This window comes from Petaurus breviceps, unplaced genomic scaffold (assembly GCF_028583685.1).
Source record: "Petaurus breviceps papuanus isolate PSGF00001 unplaced genomic scaffold, PetGlider_PUasm1.0 90842, whole genome shotgun sequence".
Lineage (NCBI taxonomy): Eukaryota > Metazoa > Chordata > Mammalia > Diprotodontia > Petauridae > Petaurus > Petaurus breviceps.
This window is the reverse complement of record NW_027187358.1, coordinates 25,416,537-25,441,656: the sequence shown is the minus strand read 5'-3', so window position 1 is coordinate 25,441,656 and position 25,120 is coordinate 25,416,537.

Sequence of the window (25,120 nt, the reverse complement as noted above, 5' to 3'; positions counted from 1 at the left end):
TAATCAACAGTAAGAATATAGGCTATGGAAACTGTGTAGACCTTTATAATAATGACTATAGAAAATCACTTTTTTTTTTTTAAAAAGTCCCTGTGTGACAAACTTAAATGTCCTGCTGTGTATTTAAATAACTACTGATTTGTTAAGGCTTATTGAAAAATTATCAGTGAATTCTAACTCAATGTTGGAAATCTGTCATAAAAGTAAATAATAATATTCTCTTCCTCCACCTCTTGAACAGATAGGTATTTTAAGGGCCAATACCCTCAGCTTTCTTTCCTAGGCCAGTAAATGGTCCTACAAGTAAGCCAAATCCATTTTACTTACAAAGCAAAATCTGTTTCCTCCTTAAAATGTGTGTCAGATTTCACCCAGATATGATAAAAATTTCAGCCATCTGGACCCCTCAGGGGATGAGTCATTCTGGAGAGCTGAGTTTTCTAGTAGATAAGTGTTCCTTTTTTGAGAAAAAAAAATTTGAATTAAAAAAAATTAAATCAATTGGGATGGAAATCAGTCTTAAATGCATCATGTACTTCTCTTCTTTCTCAAACAGTATGACTGAACATAATTTAACCTTTCCCCAGAGACATCATTATGATGATTAATTAGTTGACTATTTTGTGACAAAGTGATGCCCTCAGGGGTTATAGAGGTGCCTGAGAATATTGCCCTTATGGTACATGGCTCCAGACTGCTGTGCTTTGAGGTTTTGTGTCTGCTTTTTTTTTCCTTAAAGTTTTTCTTCCTTCTCTCTTATTCTATCAGACTTATAAGTTTTTCATAGGAAGGACCATGTGTTATTCATCTTTCTATCTTCTCGTACACAGAGAACATTGTATATTTTAGGCAATTAATAAGCATTTGTTGAATAGTCAGCTGTCCCTTGCTGCCACTCACAGTATGTCTGCCTGAAGCAGGCCCTATTCCTCTTTCCAATTTGCTTCTTTCTGTTTTGGATTTAGAAACCAGATAACGAAGCAAGTTAGATTCGTGTATAAAATTAAAGGAGCCTCTTAGTGAGAGCTAATAGAGACTGTTCTATGAATAAGCATAGGAGCTTTACTTTGGGGCTACACTCCAGATAAATAAGTTTTACCAGTAGCTGAACTTGGAAAAGGTGATGTGTTACTGTACTATGTATGAACATTCTGACTAAAAGGCATCAAACCAATGCAAAACTGCAACAATTGTTTATTTTACTCAGTTACTTCCCGTATCTGTTGATTTATATTCTAGATGGGAGAGAGGAAAATATTTCACAATATAAAGATAACTTACCAAGGGTATTATAAGAGGTTTTCTCCTCAGAATTCATTATTTGTAACAGGTGAAAGTGAAGATTTCAGAAGCTTCTGGACCCATTTCAAAACTCTCCATTGGCACTTGAGGTGGTATTCCAACAGCCAATGCCAAAATGGAAATACAGATAACACTCCCCAATAGATATATAAAGCAATCTTTTAAGAAACGCATTAGGGAAAATTGTTCTTTGAGGGAACCTTATTTTACATTCTTCTGTAAAAAAAATCACTTTCTCACAACTAAATTTTGATACATCATCTTGCTTTTGCTGATATGTACTTATGACAAATGTTACAGCACAACTTGAGAGGGATAGATAACAAAGAAGAAGGGAAAAGGGGCAAGTGAATTAGCTGGGAGGATCTGGAAGTGCTTCCTCCATGTGACTAGACTAGCTAAGAACACAAACAAAGCTAGAGATTTTGAAGCCCTCTCACTTCCTTGAGGGTTGCAGATTCCAACCAGTTTAGTTGCCTCATTATAATTCTTCCCTTTTCAAAGAGAATTCTCTTACTCTGTGTCAGCATTCTGCATCTCTAATGGAACTTGAGCATATCCATCATTCCAATCATGGAATAGTAGGAAAAATATTCAATAGGACTGACATCAACCAACCTGGGGCTAGAACTTGGTTCTACCTGTATAACCTTAAGTAAATCACTTAAAAAGAAAACATCCTTCAGGAAATCCATTTAAGGCAAGTAGGGCTCTCCCTATCCTTAAATCCATCATCATCTTCATTGAATGGAACTGAGCATGGTTTCCAAGTTGAATAGAGTGCCATACCAAAATATTGTATTAATTACTCAAAGAACATGGATGACATAAAGCTATATGATGATGCTGAAAAACACATCAGCAATTTTTATCTTGTGGAAACTGTCAACACTGCCTAAAACTGACAAATATAAAATGCTTAATGTACCCCAAGGAAGAAGAGAAATGAAAGACTTTGAGCTTGAATTTGAGATCATTAAGAACTAATGGACTAAGCCAGTATCTATACCTTGTTCTTCTTCAAGGCAAGACAGATCGAGCACAAAATTAGCAAGAAAATTATATCTGTGTTATATTAAGTTCATCACCCATAGGCAACTACAGAAATAGAGAAAGAGGGCTGATATATATTCTTAGAGAGCAAGATAACCAAGTTTAAAATGTTCAAAAATAAATTAAGAACAACAGATCTTACTTCATTAAGCAACAGTTAAGACTGACAACAGGTACATGCCTCTAGATTTGTCAGTTGCAGTCAGAAGTGGTTTCCCTGCTGATAGAATGTTTAGAAAGGGAAAGATTCAGGAGTGAAATCAAAAATCCCTCCTTGGACAACACGTAACTAAACTTAACCAGCAAAATTTCTTCAACAAAGAAACAATGAATCAGTTAGTAAGTTGTGAGGATTTGTTCCAAAAAAATGTGAGGGAGTTGTGATATATCAATTTATTCTTAAGGAGGATGGATTCATTCATTAATGCAGGTGTATCCAAGCAAAAGGTAGAAACTGTGCAACATGTCATTGCAAATTACAATAATCTAACACTTACTAATGTATATAATCAATTAAATAACTAAAATCACATACAAAAAACAATCCTATGTAAACAAAAAGGTCATCAATCCACGTACTACAAATATGGAACCCAAAATAACCTTGAAAATTTAGCAAATAAGTTAAAATGGAACCACAGAATTAAAGTTTTTGTCCTCTTTGGGTATATAGAGAACTATGATATGTGCATATCCTCAAATACTCAAGAAATAATATAAAATAATGTATGATAAATGCATGAAAGGTGAAAAAGAGCTATATGAGGTCTAAAGGAGAATTACCTTTAGCAATTAAGAATAGTAGAAGGTTTAATGGAAGAGATGGTATTCTAAGTGGACTTTAAGCAAATAGTAGGGATTTATTAGGTAAAAATGGAAAGTCATCATTTCAGGAACACACACACACACCAATATAAGCAAAAGGTTGGAGACAGAAAAGAATAGGAGAGTTTATAAGAAACAGGTAATCACATTTGACTTGAATAGAGAGTAGAAAGAATAAGACAATTGAAAACGTGACGTTACCAAACTACGGAGGGCCTTGAATGCCTATCTTTGAATTATATTCATTAGACAAGAGGGAACGATTAAGAGGCATTGAGCAGAGAACTGACATTGTCTGATCTATGTAGATAACATCCCACTCTCATTTTCACCATTTATTTCAACTTGTTCTGTCTTTAGCCTTTTTTTCCAGGTTTGCTGACAAGTAGTAAATTAACTGATTTGAATTTCCACGCCTCTTCTTTCCTCTACTCCACTGATGGAACAACTGATAAGCTATGGCATGATCCAAAATCAAGAAGGCATGAGGGAAGAGGAGCAGGAGGAAGAAAGAGATAAGGGAAGGGGGAGAGAAGGTTCTTGTTAATATTGGCACAGGTTAAGTTGTTATATAATAACCAGCACATGTAAACGTCTACTGTTGCAACAATTGCATAAAGGAAAATTGTCACATGGTCCCCAACAAGCTTCCTAGAAATAGTATAATTGAATAGATTATATGGAATTATATTTCTTACCTTACTTTTTGACTTACTTATTTCAGTTAGTATATTTAAGGTAATATAATATAGTCTGTATGTCATACTAAAAATCCGAGTTCAGGAAGCTGAGAAATGAAAATTGATTTTAACATTTTGTTGAAAAAGTAATAAAAATATATGCATATATATTAAAAGCATATATACAATTTCCTTATTTTGCTTTATACATGCTTATAAATGAATGCATGATCATGTTCTCTCTCTCATACACACACACACACACACACACACACTTGCTCTTGTGCACTCTCCTAATTATCTAATGATCACATTTCAAATTGCTGGGTTAAATTGCTAAATTTATATTATTTGCTCATTTATTTTGTTTAAACTTTAAACCAATATTATTTTGAGTTGATTGTAACTTAGCTAAGTCAACATATTCACATGCACACACATATATGTGTTGTGTGTATGTGTGTATATATATATATCACTAACCTACATTTTTTTTTGTCTTTTTTGGTATGTGTATGTAACCTGAAAAGAAGCAGAAGCATCTTGTTTATCTGCTGCTCCACGTTATTTATTTCCTATTGACATAGATTTAGTTGAAAATTTTAGGATGAGCTGGGAGTGGTATTGCTCCAGAGTTCACTTATATCCATTTAAAAATACTTACTTTAAGCCATCTTGAAGTTTTACCATATATGCATAGACTCTGACTTTAAACTGAATTTAGATGACTTCATCCTTGTGCAATAAACTTCAAATTGATCATGATCAGTTAAAAAATCAACTCTAGGTCATCATTATCTCTTTTTTTATGCTTATTCAAGCATGAAAGCTAGATCAGTTTTTCCCTAGTGGTTAATAACCAATTTCTCACCAATCAGAACACAAGCCATGGTCTATTAGATTTATTATACTTTTAAAATGAGTTTTATTTTATAAGTCAAGGTACAATCACCAATTTTGTTGACTGATTATTCCTAGCTACATAAAACACTGATATACTATGGAATGATGAAATTCATTTCATTGGGAATAATAATAGGATAAAACCTCCCAGAGTGCTTGTGAGAATCAAATGAGATAATCATTATAAAGTGTTTAAAACTGTTTGGCACATAGTAGGTGCTATATAAACATCATCTATTAATCATTATTATTATTTGTGCATCATTTGCATAATTTCTAAAATGTTTTATTTTTAAAAAGAATTTAGCTTTCTCTTTAGCTATCATGAATTAGTTCATTAGTCCTCAAATTAAAACAGGATAACACTGAGGACACTTCTGCATCTTCTGAGGTCTGGTGAGTATTTGAAAATGTAGAAAGTGTTCTAAAACACAACTGATGGGTCAATGGTCAAATATATCACAAATGTAATCATGCATGGGAGAATAAAAGAGGTTGGATCAATCTTTCATGATACCACTAACTCTGGAGGTAAAAGTTCATATAAAGTCATGGGGTCATATCCTTGAACACTGGTTAATCATATATGTTTAGAAGAGCTTTACCCAATATATATCCACAGAGTTGATTTTCTATGCACCCTGATTTATAGGAGAATACAGTTTCACGAACAATTTATAAAATCTGATGGGGTAATTTACTATTTCCATAGCTTTGGCCTCAACTTTAGAATTTTCTAAATTCACAATTGTAGCAGTATATTTTATGTCTTCTCTCCTTCACAGGAGAGGTCTTATAAATGAAAGAAAAAAATAACTAAGTTAAGCACTCTGGAGATAAAATTCCCACCTTTGGATCTGCTCTTGTCCTCCTGAAGTACAAGGATTCCCCCAGGGCCAATTTGATTTTGTATTTCTTATTTTCAGCCATTAGTCTGTTTTCTGATACAACTTTATTTTGTTTTATTTCTTGACATTTTTCTCTCCTACCACTATATTCAGGTCTTATTGTTTGGCTTTCCTTTCATAACATGAGTGCTAAAACGTTTTTTCAGTGTTCCTCAATCTATTAAAACACCACTTCTTTTCTGGTCTTATAAGAAGTTAAGTTTGGGGCTTTGGTGTCAATAACTAGCAAAGGTCAAACTTTGACCATATCTATTGTGGCTCAATGTCAAGCTATGAACCTAAGATGCTTTAAAAAAAACTCTTTTGGAAACTCTTTAATCAGTTCATTTTCTTAGAGTAAATAGATTACACCTTAGACCAATTTTCCTTGACAAATGGAAAAGCATTACATAATCCATAAGATCTTAAATTATTTTCTAAATATGATGCATTACTTGTATTTTGTGTCCACCATTGTTAGGAGTCAGTTTGGGGATAAGAAAATGTAGGACCTTTATTGCTGTGATGCTCCTCTAAAAGTTAGGCAGAGACGATACTTTAAAAAAAATTCAGGAAAACACAAAGGTGAAATAACTGTTTATTTAGCTGAGTAAAAGAGAAAGATTACTTTTTCACCTTTTACACAAAAGGGAAAAACTAGTTTCAACAATATCTTGCCAATCTGTAATTCTCAGTCAGGCAAAATGCAAAGAATGCTGGATTTAGGCCTTGGTTCAAATCCTGCCTATGATATTTAAAGTATGACCTCAAGCAAATCACTTAACTTCTCAGCCTTAGTTTTCTCATGTGTAAAATGGGGGAGAGGGGAATTGTACTTAGAAGATCGTCAATATCCCTTCATGTTGAAAATTTATAATCCTATGATCCTTCTACATCCATGGGAAGGGGAGGGAGAGAAACACAGAGAGGGGGGTGGCAAAGAGACAGAGAGAAAGACAGAGACAGAGATGGAGAGACAAAGAAAGACTGTATAATTAAATAGTTCATATGGAGATCATTAAGGTTCAAAAACTGAGGAAGACTGTGAAGTTAGGAAAAGCATCAGCTGTCTCTTGATGACTAGGTATCATTTGGCTAGGCAGACAGGAGTAAGAAAGACATTCCACAAAAGGATATATTGATTCATGAAGAAAGAGGTCTTCCTGGTGATTGGTAATTTCTCTCTGGAAAATACAATGGTGAACATATGTAGGCTCACACAGTGAACCATATCTTTTTTTAATATATATCCAAGTCATAATGAAGAGTCTGCCAAAGTTATGGAATCCTTGATTTCCTTCATTGCTCAGATCAAACAATACCCCCTACATGAAGCCTTTCCTGATAACTCTACAGTTTTTAGTTCCCTCAAAATGATTATCTTTCTTGTAAAAATTTGTTTGTTTACATTTGTATGTACAAATTTATTTGTACAAAACATTTATTTCAAATTTATGCTTTTTGAAGGCCTGGACTGTTTAATTTTTATCTTTGTATATATGATGTCTATCATGGTATTTGGCACTTCCTCAGTGCTTAATAATTCTCACTGTTGATCTTCAAAACTGTTGATCATTTCTCACAAGTATTGATTTACAAAGGAATTAATGTTATGGTCAGAAGAAAAGTCTTTCTCATGGGAATGAAGTCTCAAATAAAAAACTTAGTGATTTGGGAGAGGGTTACAGGTAATGTCATCATCTTTTTTTTTTTAGGTGAAGGTAATGACTTTGAAAGGGAAAGGAGAATATAAAAAGGGAAATGCTGACCTTGGAGAAGAGAAGGAAGTAAAGGAATGAAGTGAAATTGGAATCAGAGGACCCAAGTTAAAATCTCAGTTGGGCAACTTACTGTGTGATACTAGGCAAGCTATTTAAATTTTTTTTGCTTTTTTTGGGGGGAAGGCAGGATAACTGGGGTTAAGAGACTTGACCAAGGTCACACAGCTAGTAAGAGTTAAGTGTCTGAGGTTAGATTTGAACTCAGGTTCTCCTGACTCCAGGGCCAGTGCTCTATTCATTGAGCCACCTAGCCATCCCTATTTAACCTTTCTGAGCCTCAAATTTCCTTATCTGTAAAATGAAAGGCTTGGAGTACATAATATCAATGTTTTATTTCAAATTATTTGATTTTAGATTCACAGAACATTCAGTTCCTGGTTAGAGGTTAAATTATCTCAAGAATGTATTTGGCCTGAGATATTCCAACTTGGTTAAAATGTCTATATGATAACCTGGACTGAACACTGGGACAGGACTTTATTGGGCCCTGTGGTGGTTGTCAGGTGATTGATAGGAATGAGAAAGGAATGCAAGACATGAAAAACCAAGGAGATAATCATAGTCATGCAAATACTTAGAATGTCAATGCAGCAGTAGTACTCAGGAATGGACAACAGAAATACTGAAGCCAGAAGAAGAACCAAAAATAAATGTTTTGCACAGAAGTGTTAAACACCTGGCCTCAGACAGCACTCCTGAGTGTGACCTGAATAAGTTTAAAATATAATTGGGAAATATTTGACAAAATAAATCAAAACACAATAGGACACAGATAATGTTAATATGTGTTTTTTAAGTTGTTATGAGGCTTGCAGGGATCCTTATGTATAGTATAGTGGCCCTGTTTCTATTTGAATTTGACACTCGTTTAGATTGCTAACGCTAAGTGAGAGAGGGTCAGTACTAGGATCGAAGACAAAGAAGTAAAACAGATTACCACAAAGTGGTTTCCTTTTGATGGTGAGTTGGGGCACAATAGCCACGCCCTCTTGCTTCCAAAAGAACGTTGCTTTATGACTTAAGAAGAGACAAAAGGAGACAAAGTAGAAATACTCGATTCCTATTTTGTCTTCTCTATCAAGGAAAATCATCTTCAAACTAAGACTAGAAGTAAGATGATTAAGGGAAGACTAAAGTCCACTATATCCAAAGACAATAAGACAATATTCAAGTTCCTAAATCTAGGTCTAAATCACAGTCAATAGATAATTTTTGAGGAATTATGGATAGCTAGAGAGATGATAGGACAGTGAATGTGGCCAAATACTGTCTTGATTTTTTTAATAAGAAAAAATGAATTCTGAAAAATGCAGACTAGTGAGGAGAATGCTAATCATATGTTTTGTAAATACTTACAAAAAAGCAATGATCACTAGGGGCCAAAATAGGATCACTAAGAAAAAGTTAAATTAGAATAACCTAAATTTTTTTTATCACTTACAAAACTATATTAGGAAAAGGCTATGAGCAAAGTACATCTTGATTTCATCAAGATATCTGACAATGAATTTCGTGAATCTTTATGGGAAAAATAGAGAATGTGGGGTAGATGATGGATGTATTCTTGACTATTTGAACAACTATGCCTAAAGAGTATTGATTAATGGATTGATGTCTAATGACATGCCACAGGACTCTGTCCTTCACCCTGTCCTATTCAACATTTTTATCAATGATGTCAATGAAGAAATAAAAGGAGTCATTTTGAAATATGTGGATGACACTAAGCTAGAAAAAATAACCAATTGATTGTAGGTCAGAGACAGAATTCAAAAAGATCTGGACAGGCTGAAGTGATGGGCCAAAGCTAGCAAGATGAAATTTAATATGGATAAATATAAAGTCCTGCCCTTAGGTTTGAAAAAAAATCATTTACCCAAGTACAAAATAGTGGAGATGTGGCCTGACAGTTGTTCATGCGAGTAAAAAAAAAAGGGGGAGTTTAAGTGATTATAAGCTGAATGTAAGCCAACAGTGTTATGTAACTGTCAAACAAGCTGATGCAAACTTAGGCTGTATTAATGTTAGAGTTGTTATTTGTCCCTGTCAGATGATATCTAAAATAATGTGTAGGGACTCATGTTTTAAGAGGAATATTGATAATAAATTGGAGCGTGTCCAGAGGCAGGTGATGATAATGATGAGGGCACTAGAATTCAATTCAGAAGACCTAGGGTAAAACCCACATTTGTCACTTACTAGTTGTAGCAGTCAAGAATTCAAACTTTCTTTAAGCTAAGTTTCTTTGCCTGTAAAATGGGGATGGTAATAATATTTACACAGTGACCCCATAGGTCTGCTGTGAGGCAGACCTTTTCTAAAGCTTTAAAGAGATAGGAATGAGACCTGTGATCTCATCCATGCAGTGCACTTTTAGAAAAACAAAAATTTCAAAAAAAAACAACTTTCCTCTATCAACACAGGTCAGCACCTTCCCTGCAACTCAGAGAATTGCCTCAATTACCGAGAGGTAGTTAGCAAGTCCCTAGAGAGCTGAAAAGTTAAATGGCTTTTCCTAAGTCATTGAGTCAGCATGTGTCAATGGCAAGACTTGAACACAGATCCTCCTACTTCCTAGGTTAGCTCTCTATCCACTATGCCAAGATTCAAAGAACCATCTAAATATGTTATTATTAAAATCACATCACATGAAAAACGGTTGAAGGAATTAGGTCTAATTAGCCTAGCAAAGACAAATCGTGGAATGGAAGTGGAGGAAGGGCATGAATCACTATTCAAATATGTAAAGAGCTTTAACATAAGAGAGGAATTTGCCTTATTCCTTATAATTCCACGGGGCAGAACCAGGAGCAAGAGGTAAAAGCTTTCGGGAAATAGCCTTTGGCCCAATATAAGAAGGAACTTTCCACTAATTAGGCTGTCTCAAAATGAAATGGGTTGTTTCATAAGGTAATAGATTCCACATCACTGGAAAATGTTTAAGCTTAAGGGATAAAGGGGACTCCTATTTAGAGTTAAGAGGTCTGGCCACATGAACTCTAATGTTCCTTCCAATTCTGAGATTCTGTGATTATAAGTCTATCATCCACAAAAGTCATTCTAAAAACACAAATTCTCATGAACCCATGGGAAAGAGTAGTACATCTGTATGGAAAGAAGAAGCACATTTTAAGATCACACATGCCCAGTCTGTTTAAGAGATATTTTCGTGGTAATTTTTAGCAGCAGAAAGAACCTCTCACTTTCTGCTTGGGAGAGAAATCATTTTCCTCTCAATGAATGGAAGTCTGTGTTGGTCTGGGTAAACATTTAAAACCTCAACCTCTTTACCCCTTCTGAGGCTTAGGAAACTTGTCAATCACTCTGCATTGGCAGAAACTATATTCAGGTGGGGGTTTGTGGGAGTGAAGAGGCAGTCACCTAACTGCTCCCTACCAATTTAGTTAGGAATTAGTTCTAACTACTGTTTGAAGTGCTGGAAATTAATGTTATATTTCCTGTACTCATTTGCATAGCCTCAGGGCTGGAGGTGCCCACTGTGAGGGCCTGTAGAGAGACAGAGAGAGGTATCCAGGGAGATTCAGTGTTATGCCTTAGGTAGGATGAAGAACCTTTCTACAAGAGGGGGCCTGACACTGGGATTAGAACCTGCTTTATGAGGCTGTTGCTGCCTTATAAGTGGAAATGGCAATTCTGGATGTCATTCAACAGAACAGAACCTGTTTTCAATTCCAGGGAACCAAGGGTAGGAGAGACTGGAGAAGAGGGAAGTCATAGAACATCAATGACTTGTGTAATTTTTTTAAAAAGAAAGAAAAAAAATGATTTTTTTAATGCTTGTGTTTTAATCCTGGATATAAGCAGCATTTTTTTTCTTCTTGTCCATATACTGCCAACCAGCTAATTGCCTTTGTTAATTTAATTTACTCTGCATTTGTAAATGTATTTCAAAAGAATGGCACTCCAGCAAAACAGCTTTTCTTGAACCCAAATTACTATCTCTATAAGTAATTCTTGACCTTGATGCATCCATACCCTGTGAAATGAAGGTAGGTTACAGAAACAGGTGAAATCTTCCCAAACCATTCATCTCTTATTGATTCTCTGTTCTATTGTGAGAATAAAGGTACCCACTTGCTATTTTAAAATTAAGGACTCCAAAGACTGTGATGAATGAAAGAGATGCAATTTGTCCCACGGGATTTAGGATTACAGAACCAGTGTCAAAATTTTCTCAGTTAATAGTTACTGGAGACCAAATAGAACTAGCATATTCAAGAAAATGTCCATAACTCCTCTTTAACTCAGGTGAGTGAGCCTTGAACCAGAGTCCTGGTACTCTCTCATCACCTGTTTTATTTCTTGATACAATCCCTTCCTAGAAAGCCTCTGTGGCTTTTTAAAAAATTAAAGTGAATACAAAGTGAATAGATTTGAGGATTTCAGTATTGCTTGGCACATATTGTTGAAAATCTGGGTTTGGTGTTCCCTGCTTTAATTTTTACTTAAATTATGGTCAAGTAATCTAAAGGCTAAATCTATTCTAGGGGATGATTGATTAGTCACTGGTTAACAGTCTAGTATTAAAGTCTTCTTTAATAATAACTCTCCATGTATGTTTATGATACATATTATTAAGGCATCCAGGAACTCAGTGAATATAAAAATATATTATGAAATACATAATTTATTGTATATATACTAGGGATTTTAAGGAATTATACCCCATGGAGTAGGTGTGGAGATGGACCTATAGGGACAATCCCCAGAGAATGCACTAAGCTCCCTTGGCAGTTTCAGAGGCAATTTTTTCCAGGATGATTTGAGTGCCTGTCCCTCTCTTAATCATCACAGAAAATCCAAGAGGAGCATTCCAGGGACAGGAAGAAAGAGATATCCAGATAGTAGAGTCACTCCTTATAAAGTCTACTGAGTAGATAATTCATCCTGATTCAGTGGTCAGTCCTCTTTGTTGTAGTTTTGACAACCTTCTCCACTGCAGCCATCATAGGCAGCCAAGTAGCATAGTAAACAGAGCTTCTCAGATTCAGGAAGACCTGAGTTCAACTCTAGCCTCAGATGAACTAGCTGTGTGACTCAAAGCAAGTCATATAACCTCCGTCTCAGTTTCCTCATCTGTAAAATGGGGATAATAATAGCACCTGCCACTCAAGAGTTGTTACAAGGATTAGATGAAATATTATTTGAAAAGTGTTTGGCATAGTGCCTGTCATATAGTAGGCACTATATAAATGGTAGCTATTGTTATTATTATTAGGGAAGGACTAAGGAAACCTCAGTGTTTTTTATGTCATCTCAAAGCACCCACCCTTTCAGTGTTGAAATTTACCAGATAATTTCAGTGCATATTCCATGGGATGCCCCTTCTTGTTACTGCTGTTGTAGTTGTTGTTGTTGAGTTATTCAGTCTTGTCTGACTCTTCATGACTCCCTGGACCATAACATGCCATCCCTACTGCCCTTCACTAACTGTTCATGGGGTATTCTTGGCAAAGATACTGGAGTGGCTCACCATTTCCTTCTCCAATAATCCCACCCCTGTTACAAATAAAATCCCTACTCTATCAGGGAGAAATCACTTCTCTCCTTAATTCCACAGTCACATTTTCTTCCAAAGCCTCATATACAGGTAACATTTGGGGGTAGTCATAGGATCTCCCAGTTCATAAATTCCTAAATATCCAGAAGAAGTTTGGTGAAAAGTTTAATCATGCCATTATACAGGTGAGTGTTACACAGTGGTAGAAACCCTGGGACACCAAATCTCCATGTTTCATACCTGCCTTTCTCTCTCAGTCCTTCCTCTCTAGAAATAGACAAGTTGAACATAAACTGTCCACTCTAGTCAGATTGGCCACATCTGTGAATCTCCTTATGAATCTCCATGTAGAACAAGCTTACAGCTACTTCTGCCTTTTTTATGTGATTTTCCCACTGTATTCTATTTGCCTACATTTCATGACTTAGCTCATGTATCAGTTGTTTCATTAAGGTCTTCCTTTGGCAAACATTTCTGATGCTAAGTGGTACAATGGATAGAATGCTGGGCCTAAAGTTAGGAGGACCTGAGTTCAAATCCAACTTCAGATATTTACTAGTCCTGTGACCTTGAGCAAGTCATTTCACCTGTTTGCCTCAGTTTCCTCATCTGTAAAATAAGAATGATAACAGTACCTACCTCCCAGGACTATTGTGAAGATCAAATGAGATAATAACTGTAAAGTGCTTATTAGTTCAGTATCTGACATGGTAAGTGCTATACAAATGTTAGTTACTATTATTATTATCTCTGCCCTCCCCCAACTTCTCTGGTGCTAACCATCCTTGCCACTCAATTAATTGCACAGTATTATGTCTAGCAATAGAGTTGCCACTTTCCACTACGCTAGATTTTGTCACTCTACCAAAACCACTCAATTCATTCAACATTGCCTGAGAAAGTCAATGCCAGGAGACAAAGGCAACAGTATACATAGAACCAAGTATAGATGACAAAGGCAACAGTATACACTTCACACCTAGTCAAGGCCCTCACTTTAAAGGAATCTCTTGGGAATCATAGAATCATGGAATGTTAGACCGCAAAGAGAACTTAGGGGTATCTAGACCCTCATCTTACATCTAAGGAATCTGAAACTCAAAGAGATCACCTAAATCAGGAACAGAGATGGAATGTAGACGCTGGTTTCCCAATTCCTAGCCAATACTTTTCTCACTAAACCAGAGAATGATCTCAGAATCTGTCATGTCTTGAAATGTCAGGACTGACCATAATATTTTTCCCCTAATTGTACATGTGATTTATTTTCCCAGCTGATTTCTAAGCCTGAAAACAGAGATGCATCATATTTCTTTTTATTCCTCTCAGTCACACTACCTTCTATGGGAGCCATCTAGTTCTGAATAATTCTACTTTTTGGCATTTTTCCATTATATCAATAAATACATTATATAAAAGATAGATAAATAGATCATCATTAAATGCCTATTAGGTGCCAGGCACTGTGTTAAACATTGGAGATGCAAAAAAAAAAAGGCAAAAGATACTCCCTGTAGGTGAGCGGATATATAAAAAAACAAGCTATATATACAAGTTAAATAGGAAATAATAAGAGGGAAAACACTGTATTTAAGAGGGTTTGGGAAAGAATTCCTGTAGAAGATGAGATTTTAGTTGGGATTTAAAGGAAGCCAGAGAGGTCAATAGTTGTAACAGAGGAAGGAGAGTGTTCCAGGCATGGGGGACAGTTGGAGAAAATGCCTGTAGCTGAGAGATAGAATGTCTTGTTTGTGAAACAGCCAGGAGGGTACTGTCACTGGATTGAAGAATACTTTTTAAGGAGTAAGGTGTAAGGAAATGGGAAAGGTAATAGGAGGGGGAGATAAAAAAGGTTTTTAAGACCTTTGAATTTTGTATTTGCTCCTGAAGGCAATAGGAAGCAACTGGTGTTCAGTGAGTGTGTGTGTGTGTGTGTGTGTGTGTGTGAAATGACTTTAGGAGCACCACTTTAATGCATGTTATGAAAATCACTATAATGGATGAATGGAGAAGGGGTTGAAGTGGAGAAAAGCATGAGGCAGGCAGCCACACCAGTAGACTATTGTAATAGTCAAGGGGTGAAGTGATGAGGGTCTGCACTAGAATGGTGCCAGTGTCAGAGGAGAGAAGGGAGCATGTTTGAGAGATGCTGCAGAGGTAAAATAGAAAGACCTGGGCAATAGCTTGGCTATGAGGGACGAGAGATAGTGAGGAGTCCAGGAAAACTCCCAGGTTATGAGCCTGAGGGACTGGGAGGATTGCTATGCAGTAATAAGGAAGGTAGGTGTGGGGAAGCTTATAGAGAAAAAGATAAGAAATACTGTTTTGGACATATTGAGTTTTAAGATATCTACTAAACACCTTATATCAAACTGAAATTTTCTACTCCGTTTCCTACCAATGATTACTTCTAGGTCTGACTTTTTGCATCAAGAACAAGTCTAAATCCTATTCAGGATAACATTCATCTATGTATCTCCCTCAGTGCCTAACACATAGTAGGTACTTTGTAATCATTTATTGAATGAACAAATGACAAAATCATGAATTGAGTAACAGCCACAAGTCCCATCCACTAGAGCCACTATGTAGAGACAGTTGGTGGCTCACTGAATAGAATTCTGGGACTGGAGTCAGGAATGCCTTCATTCAAATCCAGCCTCAGATACTTTATTAGCTGTATGACCCTGGGAAAGTCTATCTCAGTTTCCTCAACTGCAAAATGGAAATACTACCTACCTCCCAAAGTTGTGAGAATCCCATGCAATAATGTTTGTAAAGTACTCAGCACACTGCCTGACATAGTAGGTGTTTAATAAATGTTTGCTTCCTTTCTTCCTCATGAATATGGATCAAAAGTATTTGGAAAGTACATTATGTACAAATTTAGTAAAAATGCTCAGTAAGGGAGCCTAACATTTATTCTAAATTCCAGTATCATTTCTCTATCTTCTACTGGGAAAAGAAGTCTTACCAATGAATTTCCTATGTTTATAAGCAATTTAATCCAATTCAATGATCATTTATACCAAAGGCCTTCAGGGTAGAGAGTTAGAGAATCAAAGATAAAACTATACACAGTCCCTACCTTCAAAAATATCACAATCTAGTGAATGAGAAGACAGGTCACAAATAATTATATGGTTCTAGAATGTGATACATGCAAATGAGAACTTAATGAGAGAGATGACAAGAAAGCAGGGATCACTTCTAGGAGGAAAACTGGGGACAGTTTCTTAGAGGAGGTGGAAGGACTTTAATCAGGCAACAACCATTCTCTCTCCTAGACCTGTTTCCCATATTAGTTGTTTTTGGTGGTAAATACTTCCTATGTTTTACTAATCACTATCTTGATTTTGTTCAAAGGGTAGAATCCAGAACAATGGATGGAATTTGCAAAGAAACTGATTTAGGTTTGATGTCAGGGGGAAAAAAAAATCTCCTAAAAATTTGAGTTGTCCAAAAGCAGGATGGGCTTCCTGAAAAGCTGATTTCCATGTCCTTGGTAGTTTTTAACCAGAGGATTGTTGACTACTATCTGGGGGACCAGATGGTAACTTCCCACTCTCAGATCCTATGATGCTGTGAGTTGACTTCAAACTACATTTCCAGCATTGTCTTATACTATTAACACTCATTCATTCTGTGCTCTAGCCAAACTGGATGAATTGTGTCCCTGGTGTATTTTATTTCCTCCCTTTCTATGAACTCAACAAACATTAATTAATCTGAACATTTCCATGTATATATATATACACACACATATATATATACACACACATAAATACATATATATATATACATACACATAAATACATATATATCCACTATATGTATACACACATATATACACATATACAATATAACATATTAGAGCATTGTACAGAAAATGTAAACTTCTATTATTTACATTTTTTAAAGTATAGTAATAATATCAAATGCAACAACAAAACTGTCTTGTTCACCTATAAATGGTCATTTCTGAGCTTCCTCTTGCTCTCTACATTTTTTAGTGTTACATTGACACTCTTTTCTTCTTTTTTGCACCAATAATATTCCACACCCTCAACAAATAATTATAGTTAAGCAAAGCAAATTCACACATTCTGGACTTTGAGTTCAAAGAGAATCACTGAGACTTTTTAAGAAAGTGATTACAATAGTCTAGGCAGGAGGTTGTAGAGATCTGGACTAGGTTGTAAGGACAATGGGAGGGGAAAAGACAAGGGATTGATGTCAGAGACATGGAAGTAAGAATAAGAAGGCTTGCAAAATGATTGGATTTGGGGAGCTGGGGTGGTGAAAGGAAAGCAAGAATCAAAAATTGATTAAAGTAATGAGCCTAGATGAGTAGAGGGTGGTACCATCAAGAGAAAGAGTAAAATTATCAGGAAGACCAGGTTTGGGATGAGCAGATGAATGATTTAGTTTAGAACATTTGAGTTTGGTAAATTGGCAGACTATATAGGTGGAGATTTCCAACAATTAGATGGAAATTATAGACTGAACTTGGGGAAAGGTTAAACATAAAAGACATTGACATCATCTGTATGGAAAAATAATTAAACCATAGGTGTGGCATAAAAATTATCTGACTATATAGAGAGAATAAAGATCAGTAAAAGAACCTTGAAGGACACTCACACTTGGGGGTAAGAGGAGGAGGAAAAACCAACACAGGTAAAGATCAAAGAAACAGAAGCAATGTCCTGTGTATGCTAGCCAATTGACAATAAAGTACCAAGTAAAATAGTGGCCACCCATGTCAAATGCTACATAAAGTTCAAGGATAATAATTTTTATGAAAAACCCAAATATATACATTATTGATTTATTATAGCTCATTCATTTGATTAAAAAATCTGAATCTCAAATTAGTGTAATACTGTGCTATGTGTTGGAGAAACTAGCTTGAACTTAAAAGAGCATGCTTTGCATAAACACATACACACAAAAATGCAAAGCTCTGCATTCCAGGAAATTGAAAGGATACTTAACGGTGTAAATTAATATTATGAGAGTCTGTAATAGAGTCATTAGATTTTTTAAAACAATTTTCAAAGTATATCACCTTATGCACTCTAGATGTGTCACATGTGAGTAATTTTCTCTAGCAGCACTGGATTTTTCCAGGGATAGGGAGGAGGCAATATTTCTCATTAAGAAAAGATTCTAAAGTTTGAGGGAAATTATCTAAGACCAACATTTTTCCAGTTAACACTTAAAAGATATCGTCCCTTTCCCATTTTCTCAGAAAAAAATCTTTGGAAAGGGCTGTTGAAATATATAATTTTATTAAACAGCGTTTTTTTTTAACCTAATAGCTTAAAAAACAAATCCAAAAACACAATCTCCACATCATTCTAGGGAACATCTCACAATTTTGTCTGATAAGTATGTGTATGTATACACACACAAGAGAGAGGGTGAAGGGATGGAGAGAAGAGAGAAAGAGAGACAGAGGAAGAGAGTGAAAGAAGGGAGAGATGTTGTCATTACTCTTTATAAGGCATGAAACAAAACCTTCCAAAACATCCCAAATTAATATGGGTCATACAGACTGAGGATGAGGATGTCAATTATTTCATCAATGAAAGTGAGAAATATGAGCCCTGAACTGAAGGGAAGAAGAAATACTAGAGAACACTCATTAAACTGGGAGTTGTGTCTAACTTCGATTTTGAACACATCACTTAAAAACTTCATGCCTCAGTTTCTTCAACTGTAAAATTAGGGGATGGGATAAGAAGATTTTTAATGTCTCTTCTATTTCTAAAATCCTGTAAAAAGCTACATGTGTAATAAGTGGGCAGCATTGTGACTAATCTGCTTATTTTGGCTATCTTCATTGTCAATTCAGCTTGCCAATCACTCACATTTTACCCATAACCCACAGTTTTAATCATGTAGATGGCTGAAATGAACAGATCAGTTTATCTGCCAGTTACAAAACTAACCCTTTTGTTTTTGTAATATATGCATCAACACAGACTCATGACTATAGAATTAAAAGATCCAAGAGATGAAGGTTTGTATTCTTGGTTCTCCCAGTAACTAATCTGTGACCTGGAGCAAATCCCTTAAATTCTCCATGGATCAGCTTTCCTGTCCAAAGTTCATCTTCCCTACTTCATAAAGTTGTTGAGAAGGAAGATCAGGGGAATACACTTATGGGGCTCTGGAAAGGAAATTGAGCACTTTAATAATGTGCAATCTGTATTACTATTATTATTCCTAAATCTTTCACAGACAATTTGTCAATTAAACATAGTCATTGCTTTTTGTTATGAGAATATTTCATCTCATAATTTGTCCTTTTATTTAATGGAACAAACAAGAGAATGGAGGAAGAACTGGGATAGAGGCGGTACTACAAAACAATGTTTTCTCCCCCAAGATATACAAATCTTAGGATATTCAATTTCACCATAGAAAAATAGAGAGACACCTCAAATTTCATAAATCATCTTGTACTTATTTTGTTATTCACATGATTAAGGGAAAAGGAAATAATATAGCAATACCCAATTTATGAATAGCCAAAAAAAAAAAAACCAACCCCGAAACAATTATAAAGTACACATCTGCTCAGGAAATCAATGCACATTTTGCTGGTAGTTTACTTAATAACTATGCAAAAAACACTTTATATTCTGTTGAATTATTCTGAAATATATTCAGCCATTTCAGAAAATAAAGAAATTTCCTCAACACAGTTGAATTTTTAATGGATCCACATTACAATGGAATTTCTCTCTACCCCCTTTTCTCTTGATGGATGAAGTAAAAAAGTAATCAGTCCCAAGTACCATCTGGTTCCATTTCTCAATTCAAGTGTGTTATAATGGGAATAATATTAGAGACAATCCTGGGATTACAGATTTAGAGCTGTAATGGTTCTTGGAGTTCAGAAATTGAAGCCCTAAGAGGCTAATTTGCCTAAAGTCAGATATAAATATATAATATAACGTTATAATAATATATATAATAAAGTCATATAATTGGCAGAGCCAGGATTTGAACCCTGGTTCTCTGACTTCAAATCTATTTCTCTTTCCACTATAACATTCAGAGGACCTGAGTTTAAGGTCCTATTTGCTGAACATCTCTTCAGCTTTAAATAATCAACAAGCATTTATTAAGTGCCTACAATGTGCTAGATAGTGTCCTAAACAGAGTAATTTCTGTCCTCAAGAAAATTTAAGTACTAAGGAATTAGACAATATGTATGTGGGTATATATATAGATATAGATATAGATATATGTATATGTCTATATATGTGTATATACATATATATTTGTGTGTGTATATGATGTATGTACACACACACTCCAGAGAAAATATGCTAAATGCATATAAGATGTTAGGGATATCCATACAGGAAAAGTTTCTTGTAGAAGGCAACCCTTGAATTGAGTTGAAGGAAACCAAGGATTTAAGAGACAAAGGTGAGGAGAGAAAACATTCCAGGCATGGCAGTAATCAATGCAAAGCCACAGAGAAGGGAACTGAATCAGGGTGTAAAGAACTAGTAGGCAAATATGGCTGGACCATAGAATGCATGGTGGGAAATATTGCCTGAAAAGATTAAAAAGGTAGGTAGTGGCTAGTTTGAAGAGTTTTAAGTGCCCCAAAGAGGAATTTATGTATATTCCTAGAAGTAACAGAGAGTCACTTAAAAGTTTGAATGAATCATTTTATCACTTTTGACTTCAATTTCCTTACCAACAAAAGGAAGGGAAGCAATTAGATAGTTTTTGCAGCCTTAAATGTTTCAAATTAAATTTAGCAAACATTTATTAAGTACTTACTGTATTCAAGGCCACTGTGGAAGCAGCTAAGGATACAAAGTTAAAGACTGACATAGTCCTTACCCTCAAGAAACTTATAATATATTAAGGGATAATATATGTAATAATTAAAAGCATAACTAATATTATCTATAAATATTCCATCAACAAAAAAAATGCAGATAAATGAATTGGACATTCAATTAAAAAAACTATAATATCAGCAAATAAAAAAACATCAAAATAGCAATTCTAAAAATTAAAGAAAATATACAAAATGAAAACAAAAAAGAACACTGAATAAAATACTAGGAACTTAAAAATAATAAAATAGATAAAGCATTAGCTGTTTTGATTTTTAAGAGGAAAACCAAATTATCAATATTAAAAATTAAAAGGTGAATTCAAAACACATGAAGAAGAAACAAAGGAGATATTAGAAACTATTCTACCCAATTTTATGTCAACAAAAACTCTTAACTTTAATGAGATAGACAAAGAATTACAAGAATATAAAATGTTTAAAGTAAGAGAATAAAAAAAATGGAAGAAACCACAAAAATTTCCCAAAGGAAGAAAAAACCTCAAAGAACAATTAATTCCAAAGTTATATAAACTTTGCAAAAATAAAAAAAGATTTCTACTAAATTCCTTGATGGTCTCAATTTCTAAACCACAAAGAGTCAGAAAAGACAAAGAATTACAGCCCAATGTCCCTAATGAATATCAACACAAAAAAATTTAAATAAAATATTAAGAAAGAAGCTACATTAAACTATTAAAATTATTATATAAAATGAATCATTTGGATTATATAGGAATGAAGGGCTGATATAATATTAGAAAAACTATCAAGTTAATAGATTATATTAATCACGACCACAAAAATATCAATAGGTTCAGAAAAAGCTTATAACAAAGTACAATATACATTTCTGTTAACACAAAGGCATAGGAATAAAGCAATCTTTCCCTGAGACAGTTAATAGCATCTATCTAACTTCAAAAGAGAGGCTTATGTTTAATAGAAATAAACTAGAGGACTTTCTGACAAAACTAAGAGTAAAGCAAAGATATCTATTAATACTACTACTGTTTAACAGTTCTAGAAATGTCAGCTATAGCAAAAAGATTTTTAAAAAAAGAAACTTAAGGCATAAGTACAGAAGAAGAAATATATACATTTTTGCAGATGATGTGAAGGTTTACTTAAATAACTCTAGAGAATCAACTAAAACTTAAGTGAAATAATAACCAGCAAAGTTGGAGGACATAAAATACACCTATATAAATACTCATTACTTCTATATAAAGACAATAAATACCAGCAGGAGGAAAATAGAAAGAAAAGTTCCATTTAAAATAACTACAAAATATATAAAACACTTGGTAGTCTGCCCATCAAGATGCACATGCACGCATGTGTGCACACACACAGATATAGAGAGAAACTGTATATGAATGTAATTATTGTAAAATATTTTTACTGAAATTAAGAGACCTTAAAATTGAAGAAATATTAATTGCCCAGAGATAGGCTAACACAATACAATAAAAATGCTGATACTATCTAAATTAATTAACTTATTCAGTGTCATACAAATCAACCTATTTGTTTGTGGGTTACTTTATAGAAGTAGAAATAATAATTAAATTCATCCAAAAGAAAAACAAGTCAAGAATCTCAAAGGGGGAAATGGGAGAAAAGTGAAAATAAATGGGTCCCAGCAATATTAAACCTCAAATATTACTGTAACCAGAAATCACAAAAAGAATTCACTATTTATTTAGATACAGAGAGATTAATCATTGGAACAGATTAGTTACATAACATTCAGAAGCAAATTAATCAAGTATTCCAGTGTCCAAAAACCCAAAGACCCCACTACTGGGGTAAGGACTCACTATTTGACAAATAGTGATGGGAAACCTGAAAAACAATCTGGCAGAATTTAGGATTGGACCAACACCTCAAACCAAATATCAAGATAAGATCCAAATGAATTTATGATATAGATATAAAAGGCTATATTATAAACAAAAGATCATATTATAAATCAATAAAGAAAATATCTTTCAGATATACATATGGCAGAAGAATTTATGATCAAATGGTGTTTCAAGAAAATCACAAAACACAAAATGGTCAGTCTTTGATTATATAAAATTTAAAAGCTTTTGTACAAACAAAACCAATGGTGGTAAAATTAGAAGGGAAACAGTCAATACACACAAAAAAAGATTTGTTGCAAGTTCCTCTGAACAAAGTCTGATAGTGAAGATATATAAAGATCTCAAATCAAATTCATAAGAATAAGAAAGATACTCCAGTTGACAAATGTTCAAAAAGTATGAGCAGACAATTTTCTATGAAAAAAATCCAACCTATTAATAGCCCTATAAAAATGCTCCTAATCACTAATAATTACAAAAAATACAAATTCTACCTCATACCTCTCAGATTGGCAAAATTGACAAATAAGAAAAATGACAAATGTCCTAGGGGCTATAGGAAATGGGAACATGAGTGTACTCTTGGTAAGCGGCAAACTAGTACAGTTATTTAGAAAAGCAATTGGAAGTATGTCCGAAAAGTTATTAAACTATGCATTCCTCTTGACCCAGTGATATTACTACTAGGCATATAGCCCAAAGGGATCAAAATAAGAGGAAAAGGACCCATAAGTACAAAAATATTAACAGTAATCTTCTGTAGTAGAAAAAATTGGAAACTAAAGGAATACCCAAAAACAAAGGAGTAGATAAACCAATTATAGTATGTGAAATACCGCTGTCCCATAAGAAATGACAAAAGGTATTGTTACAGAGAAATCTGGGGAGATTTATATAAACTGTTAATGAGTAAAGTAAATAAAAACAGGAGAAAATTTATAAAACAACATCATCAAGAAAAATACTTTGAAATATTTAAGAGATGTATTAATCTGATCAATGCAATGATCAAATAAGATTTCAGAGCACTAATATGGAATCATGCTACCCATTTCCTCATATAGAGGGGATGGACTCAAGATGCAAAAAGAGACATTTTTGGACATGTCCAATGTACATTTTTTTTTGCTTGTCTATGAATATTTTTTACAAGGACTTTTTTTTCTTCTAAGTTGGGGAGGAGAGATGAGAGGGAGAGAAATTAAATGCCTATTAACTGGAAAAAATTAAATGCAATTTTATATGAGATACCTACTACTAAAAGCATGAAAGTCTGAAAAGAGTGTCTTTGTATAAGCTGACCCTCTAGTATGAAACAGGCTTAGAAAAGCTAGCTTCCTTTAATCTTAGCTTTTGCCACTGCTTCTTATGCAAGAAAAAAAAAGTTCAGAACCCTCTAGTTGTTTCAGAACCCTGCCTAGTCATTATTTCCATCTCAAATTATCATGCATACACCTATCTCTTTACATATTATATCCTGCCCTCCCCCTCCTCTTAATAGAATGTTTACTCCTAGAAGACACGTAAAGTTTTTCATTTAGCTTTTGTATTTCTAAGACCTAGGACAGTGCTTTATACATATTAAGCACTTAGTGAATGATTTTTGGATCAGTTCTACTCATTTCTTACCTGGCTGACTTCTCTACCACATACCAAGAAGGTCATTATTGGGAAAGCCTGATTATCCTGTAAGATCCCCTAATGATTAGAGGGTAAGAGCCAGGAATTCCAAAACTTCGATTTAGGGAGGAAGCTAAACTCAGCCATCTTCATATTTCTTACCTAGATATATACTACTCTGAGACATCTCTTATTTCTTCACCATGTCCCTACATTGGCTACCTTCCCAATACCAAGCTGTCCCCTTTGCAGCTTTAAAAAAAAATGTCTTCCCTCATTACATTGTCAGCTCCTTAAGACAGAGACAATATTTCTTTTAACGTGTTTGTAGTGCAGTATCTGGTACACAGTAGGTGTTTAATACATAATTATTGATTATTGAGGCAGGAGGGTCAGGGATGGCTCATAGATCAGGTGGCACTTGAAGTGGGACTTGAAGGACGAGAAGTACTTCAATAAGTTAAGTTACTTCCAGGAACAAAAAAAATGGTGCATATATATGCCCAGTTGTAGGAGAGAAGAAGATAGGATTATCAAGAATAGCCAATGGCCCAGTCTGGCTGAAACACAGAGAATGCATAAAGGGAAATACTTGGAAATTAGGCTAGAAAAGGTAAGTTGGCAATAATACAAAGGAAAGCTATCTTGAAAGACTTGTGAACTCTGATCAATGCAAGTCTAGTCGTGGCCTCCAAAGACAGTGGTGAATCTCATCTCTTCTCAAAGAAGTTGGGGACTATCAACATGGAATGTGTCATACATTTTCAGACACATTGATATGTTGACTTGTTTTGTTTAACTATA